The 14,506-nt window shown below is 43.0% G+C and overlaps 1 long non-coding RNA gene across 2 annotated transcripts in view; it reads left to right on the top strand.

Annotated features, from left to right (window-relative positions):
* The first annotated feature begins 10,253 nt into the window (after positions 1-10,253).
* LOC310912010 overlaps positions 10,254-14,506 on the top strand; it is a 44,853-nt gene continuing 40,600 nt past the window's right edge. For both annotated transcript variants that reach the window (XR_014590608.1, XR_014590609.1), the window contains exons 1-2: positions 10,254-10,330; positions 14,128-14,190. This is a non-coding gene — a long non-coding RNA (uncharacterized lncRNA). The remainder of the gene's footprint in view (positions 10,331-14,127; positions 14,191-14,506) is intronic.

Here is a 14,506-nt window from a genome sequence, read left to right as displayed (position 1 = left end):
CTATTTCGTAAGAATTCAATTTTGTTTCCTTAAGTTGTTGTAAGGATCTTCCATTAACCTTCATATGCAAAGCAAGTCTGTAGCTGGAATTCATATTAAAGGAAACATCCAGCAGCATAATCCATTTCACCTCTGCAACTGTGTTTACCATTTTTAATAATAATGGTTATTATCTGTGGTTCAGTTTTGCAGTTCTCCACATATGTTAAGCATACAATTTCCTGTTATATTTTAGTTGGCAAAAATAGAACTGACATTTTTCACACAACTTCGTTTTTTATTTACTGACTGAATGTTTTAGAAGGGCATCCAGCTTCTCCCTGACCCGAAGCCGATAGAAGTTTAAAGTGCTGAGGAAAGACTGACATCCTTCTCTTGTGCTGAGCCCTTCAGGACTGTTAATAAGGCCCTACTAACTATGGGGACAGACAGCAAGAAGCAGGACACTCTCTCACTTCACTGAGTTAACTGTGGGCAGAACCTCAGAAATGACCACAGAGTAGATCCCCTCTGACTGTCCCACCTTGCAGAAACAAGTTTGCCTCTGGAGTTCTGAGGTCACTGTTGCAGATTTTGAACAAAGGCCATGGGAAACACAGAATTGTTTTTTGTCTACTGGACACTGAGAAAAGGTGGGGTTGGAATACCAGAATTCTAGATGTTGTCTCTGAGAGCTATGGGAGAAGGAAGTGAAGTCAGGGACAGACAGCAGCCTGGGTAGGAGCCTCTTGCAAGGGAAAGTGGGACAGGATGGAGTATGTAGAGAAGAGCTACAGCTGAAGCTGCTTCCCATCCTATTCACAGCATGGCCCTTCTGCCTGAGCTTGGTCTGAGGTTTGGTATTGCAAGGAAAAATTCCAGACACATTACTCATTTGTGTTAAAGTGTGTTGACCTGATACTGTAAGCTGGGAAAACAGACTTGAAACAAAGAGGCCAGACATGAGCGAACAGAATGGTAATGACTTTACAGTAAATGGTGTCGTTCTGAGGAGGTTAATAATATGCTCATATTTTACTGAATGTATTAAAACTCTTAGTTAAATATTGTATGTTACTGGAAGGGAAATAAAATTTTATTTTAAGTGGGAGCATTTTAATTTTATCACATTTCCTTTGATTTCCTTGAAGTCTCCAAAACTGATTTTACAGGATTTTCAAAGTTGATAGCATATATGTAGTTTTTTCTAGGTTTGCTGCTGAAAAAAAAGAAAGCAATGCTTCAAAATTAACATGGTTAAAAGCCAAGCCCTGCCAAAACTTACACATGTGCAGTTGAAAGCCTGCAAGTATTCTCCATGCACCAATTCAAACTACTCACATGAGTAAAGTTAAGAGCTTAATTGCATGCAGGTATTGTTTCCTCAAAATTAGGTAATTTGGTTTTTGAGACTGTGAAGACCTGGTGTTATGCAGCTCCCATGACCCCTGAAATAAGAAAGCATTGTAAAGACTGCATAAAATGACTTCTTTTGTTCAAATATTGCTGAGACAAATGCTCCCCTCCCCACTCCGATTGATATAATCTGAACGTTACATCATTTCATCTGAAAGAGCTGCAGGTTTATAAACTTCTTTGTGCAGAGCCATATGAAATGAAAACTAATGAGGTTCAAAAGGTTTCTGAACATTTAAAAAAAGTTTCATTTCAGCTTCCCATCTGGAAACTACCATAATTGAGGGGGGAAGGGCTTTTCATTTTTTTCCACAAGATCCTTTTGAGATCTTTTGTTACTGTGAATTTGCCTTCGAGAACCCACAGAGAGTCTATTCCCAGATGTTTTCCCACACGCCTTTTGGAACAGACCCCCGGGAGTTTTCCCATCCGCCTTCCCCGTGGTCTCTGCCGTGGCACAGGTTAGTGCAGGGGGTGAATCCCATCTCACGGACGGGACTGAGCTGTAGTTACAGCTTTTTGCAGCACCAGCTGTCGGGCAGTGGTGGGCTGTCCTGCCTGTGCTGTGGGCAGGGCCGTGTAGATGCAGCAGGGCTCCTGCTTCCAGCCACAAACCTGCCAGTGTTGTTCACCCTCCATCCTCAGGCCCCGAGGGTCTGGATATCTGTTCCTGTAGAACCTTCTTTCCTTGCTTGTTATTTGGGTTCACATCCTTTATAAAGCTTTTGGGTTGGGCCTCTTGCATTAGTTTCAACTGAGACCACGTTTATTTCTTTCCTGTGAAGTGATTTTTCCCTGTAAGCAGTTGTGAGTCCAGTTAGAGATGACCTTCTTTCCTGAGTGATATCCTCAACTGTTCTTTAATTCTCATGTGTCCTCTCCTGATGAAAAGCATTTTCTCAGATGCCTCATCAGGCCAATGTCTGTCCTTTCCTCACGGGACAAGAGCCCTCTGACGACAGGGCTCTCCCATTTCAGACTAAATTAATTACTCAATTTAACATCTGCTGGCTCCCTGGAGCAGTTAACTTTTAATATCTCTCCCCAGTTTCTGTAAGATGGCTGTTTTTTTGTCACAGTTCTGGCTCCTGGGAGCCTTCTTTCAGTTGCAACACCCAAATGTACTCTCAAAGCATTTTAACAGAAGTTGCTTGTGATTTACTAGTGACAGAACCCCCAACTTAAGCAAAAATCCTTTTAGGTGTGTATTTTCAAGGTTGAATATTGATTTTTGGGGTAGCCACTTTTGGCCCCCAAACTTAAGTTGTCTTAAAGTTGTTCTGAATTTTTGGAGTTCAGTGACAGGATTTCATCCTCCAGGGATCCTGGCATTATCCCAGGAAAAGCTGTTTAAAGTCTTGAAGCAAACAAAATGCTTTCCCTTCCCCTTGCAGCCTTTCCTTCTCTGTATGGACTTTGACACAGAGAGCGTGTGCTGAGGCTGGAGGTGGGAAGACTATTGAGGAGCAGAGAGTACCACAGAGATGAGTATTTTTCCAAGCCCACCCATGGTGGAGGGAAGCTCTCTGCTGGCTGCCTTTCTCTGTGCCAAAGAGGAGTGTGTTTCTGCCTGCTTCTACACACTGGCAAATACAAAGAAATGCCCAAGCTGAAGAGCAGTAGCTTGACTGCCCCCTGTGCCAGTGCTAGTGCTGCTGAGAGTCAGAGTAGCAGCTGCCTTGTGAGATGGGATCAGGGCACGTGTAGCAGTGGCTCTGGGTAAGGGAAGATAACAGACCATCCCAAAATACACCTCCCCTTCCTCCCTGGGGGCAGCAGCACTAGCCAGGCTCCGTGGCTCTGGGCTGTACTACCTCTTCCCTAAAGCTGTAAAATTCTGTTTTCCTTGACTTTGCGTGCCCCCAGCTCCAATGAAGAATCAGCATCTTGAAGTTAGTGTATCTGCAAGTGTGTGACAGCACTTGTGGGTGGCCAATCTCCTCCTTCCAGTCCTGCTCCATACGAGTGAGCCTGACCTATCTATCCTCTGCCTAGGTCTGCCCCAGCTATAGTCTGGCATCTGCCTTTTTCCCCTCCTCCCATTGCAGTTCATGTCTCATTGCTCTTACAAATCTCCAAGTTATTTAAATCATCTACATTTAGCATGTATGGCTCCTGATACTTGATATACTTGTTAGCTCCTTGTCATCCACAGACAGCTGTCAAATCCACATATTCCACCAATAAATAACTCAGAATAAGTAATGTCACTGATAAATAGGGTGAATGGCATTCACCTCAGTGCTGATGCCAGGGGAGCTGAACTGATCCTGCTTGCTGCAGCACCCCCTTAATGACTTGCTGCTTCTGGGATGTCAGCTGGGTTTATATTCACCTTTATTGTACTAATAACTAGACAATAGTTCTTTGCTTTCTGTGAGCCACCTCTCTGTCAGAGATTTTGTTAAAACCTGACAAATGATTGCTATTCTGCCACAGAAGTCTTCATTTTTACTATCTGTGCTCAGCAACTGCTAAGCTGAGAAAGAGCAATCATTGGAGTAATAGGTTCTAAACACAGAGTTAGTGTTTGCTACATCAGTAAAGACTGCAAACAAGAGCCATAGGTGACTCACTGCAACACTTCGGTGTGATGTGTTTCCAGAGGTTCGGCAGCCAGCAGAGCACTGTAGATGGCTCAATATATGACTGCAAAGGAAAATAAATTAAGTAGCAGGAAACCAAGGAGAGGCTTGAGCAAGATGCTGATAAAATTACAGCAGGAATGAAACCCAAGCAGTCTCTGAAGAGCTGAGTAACACGTATGGTAGAACTGTTAATGTACCTGACACAATACTTTTAAAAGCAAAATCCTGTTCATTTCCTCCATTAGATTTGTTTCATAGCAAACAGGACATGTTGTCAGGACAGAGCATTTGAGGCAATGCAAGATGTGCTGGCGAGTGGCCAGGGGCTGCCTCTCCTCCTGGCTGGCCCAGGTGCTGGGGGTGAGGAGCTGGTGGCTGGCAGGATGCTGTCTGTGGTGTAAGCTCCTGCAGGCAGGGCTGCCAGGTGGGGCTCAGCAGGACACTGGGGTCCCAAGGCCTGTTGTCCTTCACCCCGCTTGGAAACCTCCTGAGCCTGCTGGACTGGCTAAGGGGCCAAATGCTGCACCCAGCCAGTCAGGACCATGTAGCACATCTGAGCAGTGATTTAGAGAGCAGCTGTGCAGTTGCCTGGCTTCTCCCTTTGTCTGGCAAAACCTTTCTGCAGCTCTTGAGAGAGGTTTTCTTTCCATTTTCTCTCCTTATTTCCTTGTGGGTTGCCATGCTCCTCCTTTTCTTGCCTGTGGCTCCCCTTTGGTCTGGATTGCATTTGGCCCCGTGCACTGGCTGTCTCTCTGCCCTCTGTGGCACACCCCGTGGTGGTTTCACCCCAGTTTGGGTTCTGTGCCACTTCAGGGAGATCCAGGGAGCAGCAGAAGGGAGGGATAGCACAGGCCCATGGTCACTGCTCTCCTCAATGTCACACGTAAGGAATGTGTTTGTTAGCCATGGTAGCACCAGCACAGCTCTTTTGCTGGGCTGTGGTTTCACAGTGAATCATGTTTGAGCATGTAATTGCTTTATCTTGTAGCAACAAATCAGGTTGGACAATGGAGCCCAAATGGTAAAGTACCTAATAAAGAAAAGTGAAAAGTCAGATTCTGTTACATATTTGGCTTTATTAAGTTAAGGAGCAGCAGAATTAAGGCATCTATTCTCACTGCTGGTATTTTTTTTGCCAGTCAAAGCTGGAAAGTCAGACCACTGGTACTGTCAGACCAGGTATTACAGTTACTGAAGAGAGGTAAGGAGAAAAAACAAAACAAAACAGACAAACAAACAAATCAACCCAAAAAAACCCAAACCAACCAACCAACCGAAAAACCCAAAACAAAAACAAAAAAAGAAAACCAGAATTTGGGACTGTTATCTCAGTAGCAGATTGTGTCTGTCCTGAGAAGCTGTGGCTGGAGACAGAGGTGGAGACATAGAAGGAGGTGTAGCCCTGCCTTCATGTGAGTCTCTCACATGTGACCAGAACCCATCATACACAGATGGAGAACAGGTTAACAGTGGTACTGTCCAATGAAGTTGTTTATTTAAGTACAGATAGTTGTAGTGGCTACATATTCCCATGTAATTTTATTCTTGATGCAAAACAGCTCTCTATAAGTTGCTACTCTGAAATTTTGCCCTCGTTAATTAATCTTGAAGGAGTCCAGAATGAGCCAGAACAAGGCAGTCACTACTCCCAGAGATCTTCACTTGTGGCTACTGCAGGCAAAGCTGGGGCAGCACTGCTGCTCCTGGTGCCTGAGCCCAAGTGCTCAGTCCTGGATGCTCCCCGTGGGGTTGTGCAAAATACCTGAAGAGTAGTTAAGAGGTTAAACCCACCTGGGGAACTGTGAGCACAAGGGACTCTTTTCTTCTGCTTTATTTTCTAAACAGCATCATTTAGAGGACGTGTCCCTTGTTTCTCTAGGAAATTGTGTCTTCAGGCATGGACTTTTTTTTTTTTTTTTTTTTTTTCCCAGGGCAGGCAAATATTGTGAGCATTCATTCTAAATCCTCTGGGCTTATTTTTAGACATGGGGCATTAGTGAAACAAAAATATTTTTCGGATGCATGAAAACACTCCATGAAAACACTCTTCCTCTTAAATGATATGCAATGTACTAATATAGATTAATACCATAAAGGAAAATAAAATCCAGCAAATAGCATTTCTAATTGGTCTTCTGGACACTTGAATATGAGATGGAATTAAGTGCTCTGGAATATTTTTAAAGGATGATGCTGCCATTTCCTGATGGTACTTTATATTTGTCCACAATGATTTGTTTTTCATCTAATGGCCTGTGAGTCAAGCCCTCTGGTAGACCTGCAATGTTTCCTGAAAGTGCTCACATGAGGAGTCTCCTAGGGACCCCATGCTCCATGTTTTCTCAGAAAACAAGCTCTACCAGTGTGACATTTGAAGAAGAAAAATTCTCAGGTTAAAACAAGGCTCTTTGCCTGTCCTTGGAGTGTAGGTCCTTCCCGTCTTATTTTAGAGCCTGGTGCCTCCTGTATTACATCCTCTAGTCCACTTCTCTGTGTCCTCAGGCAAGCCACCACCTCTCCATCACCCCTGAGACTTCATGGTGCTCTCTGTTCCTTCCAGGAGGTAAGCCAAGCCCTCAGGGTGTTGATTCATCTCTGTTCTTTGTCATGCTCCTTATCCAAATTGTGGGGACCCTGAGCTCTCTGAGGAGGGACAACTCCCCTCTCCTCACAAAGGATCTGAAGCGCAAGAGTGAGGGCAAAGCTCCCCTCCATTATGTCTATATCCAGCTGAGACAGACTGAGAGTAAATACACAAAACAGAACTGGGCCACTAAATTTGATTACGTGGATTACTCCCTCTTTTGCAAAATTACTGTTTAATGCATTTTTAGAGCTGAATTTTGGAACCTTCCTTAAGTTAGGGCATGGAAAAGTGATAGGAATAAAGATGACAGCATGGTATTGCCATGGCAGTTGTGTTGTCCCTTTGTAGTGAGAGATCGTGGCATCTGTATTTGAGGGTGGAGGGTAAATACAAATTGTTGTCAATCTACTGTAGAAACTTGAAACTACTTAGTAATATCTGGCTGCATGAGATTGTTTCTTTGCAAGTTTATTTACATTTGTTTTATAGTCAGAAGCATGAGGAAGTGCACTGTGGAAGGCAACCAGAGCAGCTCTCAGTCTGCTGGTACGGGTTGAAGTGCCTAGACAGTAAAATTGCATTTCTATTTTTTCTCTAAATAATTGGAAGGGGAAAAACCCTAACATCTTTGTCTGCAAAGGCTTTGTTTATATGAAGGAAAGTTTACACAGCTTGTAGGGAATTAATTTGTAGGAAATGAAACCTCTGTATCTTCTTCATCTTATATACACGGTCACCATCTCATTCCAAATCACATCACCACTTGGGTTAAAACTTTAGGCTTATCAGGGAGATTTCAGGTTTCAGAAAGAAACACTTTTAATCTTAGATTGAGAAAAAGTTAGAAAGAAGAAATTAAAAAAAAGTAGAAAGAAGAAATGCTTAATCTTACTTTATAGACTTTTTAGAGGAGCTTGACTTAGTTAATCAGTAAGTCCAGTTTGCTGTACTCCTTGTTGTGGGACACAAACATTGGTGCTACCAGGAGCAGCTGGAGCCCATTTTGTGCTGGCCTTGCTCTGGCAAGGGTGGGCATTTGTCTCAGCTGGCAGCAGCCCTGCTGCTGAGTCTGGGACATGGATGCTGTAAGGATGCTCAGCTGTGCTGGGCAGGAATGGGGGGACATGGCCAATTTGTGGACACGGGAACTGGGCAAGCTGTCACAGTCACAGGAAAGCAGCATCAAAGTGATGGCCTGGGCTCTGTCTGCTGCCTCCCACCCGCTAGTAGAGGGTCAGGAGAAAGCCAAACTTTCCAGTCAAAACTGGAAGGGAAGCTGACAGTGTTTGAGGTCACTTTAAGAATGTAAAGAAGACAGACTCCTGAATGAACTTTTTATATCCTATGATCCTCTGCCTCTGCACATCCTGCTCCCGTGGGCAGTGGGAATGACAAAAGCCTGAACTATACTTGTAGTATTTTTAGTTCAGGCTGCAGCAAGAGGTGACGGACTTTTTATGGGAGAGTACATTTCCATGGGCCTTCAAAAACATTTGTTTTTATCCATAAGGCTTGGGTAGATGCTAGCTGCCATCTAAAGTCTCTGTGTAGGTGCAGCAGTTAGCTGAAACAGGTATGCTCATGCTCATGAAAGGTACTTGTCATAAGTGAACACAGTACCTAAACTAAAACTGCGTCCAGGGGCACTTGAAATCTGTGGCCAGGGGAGGTGTTTTGGTGAATGTGCAACTGTTCTCGAGGTGCAGAGGAGGAGTAGATGAATCCAAGGGTTCAGGGGACAGTCAGAAGTGGCTCTGGGTGGCTTTGGGAAGCTGCTGGGCTGCCTGAAGCTGTGAGGCCTTGGCACTCCACACTGATGCCGTGTGGGACTCTGAGCATGGCCAGCTTGCCAGTGGCCTGCAGCCCTTCTGTGGTGCCAAGTGAAACCTCCTGTTTGTAAAAACCTACTTCACACCTAGAAGTAAAACTCCAGTTGGGTTTGTATGATAAACAGGATGGAAGCAGAAGTGTCACTTCAGTGTATTCAGCAGATTTCCCTTGTCTTCCCCAGGGAGTTTAAGTACTTCCTTGGACTTGGTTGGCCTCTGCAGCTCTCCTGGCCTTCTTGTTTTGCCTGGCACAGCTGGAAGTTTTCCACTAAACCATTACCAGGCACTGATGATAGCATCCACTCCCACCCCCTCCATTTCCCTCCCATCCCCAAGTTGTGGATGTCTTTTAAAGCCAAAATAAAGCAATGATAAATAAATAGTGCAATCCAGGAGTCCTGTGAGAGAGAAGGATCCAGACTCAGAAATAATAAGGGTCATAAACATAAAGGAAAGATAAACAGGAAATAATGGGGGGTACAGGTCAGGACACAGTAGGGGTTGGATGTGACCTGGACATGAAACTGGCAGCCACATTGCCAGCTGATGGCTGTCAGAGCTGGCAGCCTCTGATCCAGGTTTCAGGGTCATGGTACTCTTGTTGCATGGCCTCTGAGTGGTGGGGACCCCTGTGCCAAAGAGAAGTCCATGTGGGGCTGCAGTGCTGCCCCAAAGGATCACCCCAAAAGCACAGGCAAGAGGTGCAGGCAGTTCCACATGGAGACTTGTTCTCCTGCAGACCGTGCTGGAGGTCTGCCATGGAGTCAGTCCAGCGCATCTAATGAATACTGAATTCACTGCATTTTCTAAAAAAGAAAAAAAAAAAAAATTATTTTCAAGATGGATCATCATGTCTTTTTTTTTTTTTTTTTTTTTTTTTTTTTTTTTTTTTTTTTTTAAATAAAGACCAGTGCATAGCAGGAGGGAACCTCTGCCACAAAAAATCAATATCAATTACTACTCTGTAAAGGCTAGGCACGCATACTCGCTGTGGCATTGCCCAAACCAAATCACCTTTGTGCAGGGAGTACTTAGCTCTTTCATAGCATTTGTGGCTGTAGTGGTAGTTGAGCTATTACAGGAACAATTGATGAGGCTAGCTGACGTCAATACTTGACAAGAACTTCCTGTTTTAGATGTAAAAATAAAAATGGATATCTGTTAAAAATATAATTTAAGGTAATCAGAATGCCATGTAATAAGAACTCTTTTGCACATAATTGGTGTTCCTCTCTCATTTAGCATTGCAGTTTGTTTGTATTCAATTTCCTCACGTGGTGTGATTATTGCTTTTGATTATTACTATCTACATCTAACGACAAGTAAACTTCTGGGGTTTTTTTCCTCAATCCTTTCAAAATGACCTCGTGCCATTTTGCGTTTAAGGGGGAAAATACATGTGTAGCTGGCTGGGCAACATCCTAGATAAGTTTTGCAGTCACAGATTGCCACTTCAGTCAGTATTCACACTGTTTTGGGTGGTTGGCTTTGGTGAGCAGCTGTGTATAAGCACAAGGAAAGACACAGGATTTCACTTCAGAAGTAAATCTCTTGTACCACACTGGCACTTTGGTGTTTCAGGGTTGGTGGTCTTCTGTCAAGATCAGGCTGCAATTCAGCACTTTAGGCTGAGCACCAGAGTCCCCATCCTAGTCTTCTATTTCAATGTGCCACCCAGTACTTCCCTGGATCTCCTGAACTATTCTGCAAAACTCAGTACAATGCTTGAGACCCAAATATTATCATGTAACATTGCAGTGACTGTATAAAAGCTCACAGGAGCATGGGTTGAAAGGAAGGTGTTAAGCCCTTCCAGTTAAAGATTAAAGAGCCTTTCAAGCTGTAAAGAAGTAACTTTTGTCCGTGTCCCCAGCCATGGCAGAGCTCCCCTTGCTTGGTCACTCAGAGGTGCTGTTGGAAGAACAGGGAAGGTAAGGGAGTGACAACCTGTGGGTGAGCATGGATGTGAGCTCCTCACCTGCCTCAGCTCAGGTGGGAGTTTCATAGATGGAAGGGTTCTTCTTTCCCCTGTTGCTGGCTGCAGCCTCTTTTGCTTCTCCAACGTCAAGCTGACCTCTCTGTTGCTCTATGGGTTTGGGCAGCAGAGGGTTTCTTTTACAATCTCCCTTCACCATAACACTCTTCCCCCACGGCCCTCCATTGCAGCATTAGCTGCTTGTGTTATCACAGTTCGCCCCCAGTTAATCTGTTACTTGGGTCTCTGTCCAGGGAATATTAATTTGAAAAAGAGAATCATCAACTTTAACAGCTTTCCTTTCCTGTGCCAGCTGCTATAATTTCTCCTGTCACCTCTGAGGATTTTCACTCTATAGTGAGACCAAGCACTGCAGCAAAGGCAAGGAAGTCCTCTATTTAAAATGGGCTCTGCTCAAAGAATGCTCCCCCTCCCCAAGCAAAGGCTGAATTCTCTCCTCGGGTTTGTAGAAAGGGCCAGCTGAAATGTGCATATATAAGTACTGTATTTTTCTCAATGTTAACTCTTACAAGATTTTTGATGAGATTACTAGATGACCTCTTAAAGCCCTTTCCCACCCAATTATTTATTATTCTGGGTTGCTCTAAGATTTCATAATGGCTCCTTTATGACTTCTTACATAGTTTACTTGCTATTGAAGTTAAATGAATTGCTTAGTAAATTCCTGGATGCCCCTTTTTATAACTCACTTGAGTGCTGTATTTTGTGGCTCTGAAATCCTCTGGCACCTCATCTGTTCTCCATGAACTTTCAAAAATCACCGCTCAAGGTATCACACTTCCCTCTCCCAGCTCTGTTAGCAATCTCTGATGCTTGTCATTCAGTCCCATGGGTTTATAAATACTTTCCCAGGAATTCTTTTCATCTTTCCTTTTGATTTACTCATGATTCAACCAAATGATCTGTAGAATCCCAGCCTCAAAGTTGTTTCCCCCCTGCCTCAAATCCTTGCCTGTAAAGGGGCAGCAGTAATTGGTGTAGAGACCTCAGTTTCCCTGCCTAGGAGAAATGCACTTGGTTAAGGCTGTCAGCTAAGACCCAGAAAGATTAATTCCTGCTGTACATCGAGCAGCTTTCCTGCTTGTGATTGCAAACAACACATTGGTCAGCACACAAATTATCCTTCTGTAAAGGAAAGTTGTTGGTGATCTAGAAAAATATTTGGTCTGAATATCAAAACTGTGAGTGCTTGAAGAACTGCTCTGACCACACCTGATTTGATAATTTTGCTTCAAAATTCAAGTTCCATTAGCTGATCAGCAGATCAAATGGGCTATAACAAAATGGGATTAGACAAGTTATTGTCACAATTGGAAGAATACTAATAAAAAGCCTATAACGCATGTTATGATCCACTGTTCAAAAATATTCTGAATTCCCTTGACACTGATAATGATAGAAATCTGATCAAATCTTTAGTGAACTGGTCTGAGTAAGGAATATATAATCAAAAATTCCCTTGAAAGTGTGAACAATCTTGAGTAATTTGGACAAAACTGTAATGAAATAAATAATTATTCAGATTAGTTTTACATGGTTTCTATAGGCCACAAGCTAATGTGTAGTTGAATTTAGATGAAGGAAATTCTCCATCATATAAAGGTACATTTAAGCAGATGAGAAACAAGTTTAGCGGCAATCAAAAAAAAATTTAAAAATGAGAGAATTCCTAGTTATCAGGGGCATTTTTGTTGAGAGAATCTTGCGACAATAAGCCATATGGGCCAATCATATTTCTGACTATGTGCTGGTCTCAAAACACTGTAGCCTGTGTAAGAAGCTGTTTAGTTCTGCTCAAAAGCCTTTCTGCACATTTACAGTCAGAAAAGCTTCCATGTGATCTAGAGGAGAAAGGCACTGAGGTCCTGATTCCACACACACGCATATGTTTACACCCATGAATTAGAGTGGGAACATTCATGTGCAGAAAGCTCAGCATATGTGTTAATCTTTGCAGGGCTGACATGCCCAGTCCTGATACAGATCCTTGATGGAGCTTGCTTTCCTGCCAAGTGTTTATCCTAAGCTCCAAATGGGCCAGTCCTCCCTCACGGCAGGGTGTGAGCTTCCCCCACAGCAAGATCTGCCTGCAGAGAGATTTCCCACAGCAGCTCCAAAAATATGTCCTTAGGAGAATACTTTTCCCCACCTTCTGCAAGTCCAAACCCATGTGACATTCAAACTTTTTTCTTACGTCACATCCCTCCTTTATAATAGAAAACATCACTGGCTGGTTTTTCCTTTCAGGCTTTTCCAGAGACCTGCTCCTCTATTTCAGTTCAGCTTTTCAGTACAGTTGATCTCCACCTACGGATATGAGGTGCAGTGGAGTTTAATGTCATCCATCCATACTTGCAGACCTCAAATTTTACTCTAAAATTGGCAAGAGTGGGATAGGACTTTTATAGAGATAACCAATGCTAATTTAACAAAATATTATTTCAGCTTCTGGAGTCCAATAGCTACAAGTGGCAATAACTAGATTATTAGATTTCACCAAATACAGACAGTACTTTGATGCGTGGGTGTCAGTTGAAAAATAGATCATGATCTTTAGAAGAGCCCATGCTGTGATATTTCTGAATAGTCTGAATCCACACCATCACTGAGCTCTGCTCCTGTGATCACAGCTCTGTCCGTGTCCTCCCTGATGTGTCCTTGCTCTTTGAATAATTTTATTGTGAGAAATCCTGTCTAGTAACAAACAATATTTTGCTGAGATCTTCAGTAAAGCACTTGTCATTTTCCCTCCTTCTTCCTCCCCCACGCTTTCATTTGCTTTCACACTTGCAAATATCCCTTCTACAGCTGATCACTTACTGTTAAATATAAAATAATGGAAATCTAGTTGGTAGATTGTCACAGTACAGATAGTCTGTAGCTGGACAGATAAATCTAGCTATAATGAGAAATTCAATTTGACTCTCCTAGTTCAATAAACAAGTCCCTAAATGAAAAATCATAGGATAGATTTAAACTCAAACAGATACCTCAACCAATCCCTTCCAACCCTAAATACAGATGCATCATTGGCCAGGGAGGTGTGCAGTGTTCAGACCCAGACCAGTCAGTGTCTAGATCTGGGAGTTTTGAACTCCCTGTATAAGAAGGTTCTGAACAATCAAACAGGCTGTTTGTCTCATGATCAAGAGAGCTCCAGTCATGATTTCTGTCTCCAACCTACGACCACATGTAACAGTAGATTTGCCCAAGAGAGTTTTTAGGAGATTAAACAAAACCATTGCATCCAAAAAGTACACATACTGAGTGACTGATGCACAACTTCACCAACTGGTGTTTACAGCTGAAGTATTGCTGAAGTGTTTGTGCTGTATGTGAACTACAACAAAATTTTCAATGCCTATGTAAACAAAAGTCTCTGCAATCCTGTTCATCTGTACAACAGATACTAGGGGATATTCACATTCATGAATGTAACTAAACATTTTTTTTCAGTTAGCCATTTAAATGGTACTCAGTAGAAAAGCTGAATTGAAATCCAGGCACAAGGATTTTCTAAACAGGGTGATAGAAATTCTGCAATGTTCTTAAACCTGTGTCATTTGTATTCCTAGAAGTATCACAGTTTTCTGAGCTTCCTAAACGTGTGATGTGTATCTGTTTCCCACATACATTGCTCCATAGACATAAGTCATCTGTTAAAATAGTCTCTGTAATAATCTGAGAAGCACCTATGTATCTAACATGTTTGTTTTGGCATTTGTGCTCTAGGCAGATGTGTGGGAGGAGGAGGGGGTGATGGCTGTCCAAGGGGCCTGTGACACTTGGGGACAAGTAAGTAAAATCAAATAAGTAAAATTTTTGAGATAAAAGTCTACTCTCCCAATCCTCTCATCTTTTATAAAGACAAGTGGATCAACTAATCTGGGTGACAAGAATAACCAGATATGTGTGTGTGTTAGGTGCATCCACATGACTTCAGCCCCAGGACCTTTCCTTTGGCACCTCCAGAAGCTTTTCTGCTCTATTATTAAGCAGCACAGCACAATGATTACTTTCACAGTAATCTCAGTAAAAAAATAAGCAGGTGTAGGACACACAAAATTGCAGCCCTGACCCCTGGGGGCCATTTGTCCAAACCAAAGAGACA

Source organism: Zosterops lateralis (genome assembly GCF_965231275.1).
Source record: "Zosterops lateralis genome assembly, chromosome: 8".
Lineage (NCBI taxonomy): Eukaryota > Metazoa > Chordata > Aves > Passeriformes > Zosteropidae > Zosterops > Zosterops lateralis.
Note: the sequence above shows the minus strand (reverse complement) of the source record. Positions and strands in the feature narration are given on the sequence as shown.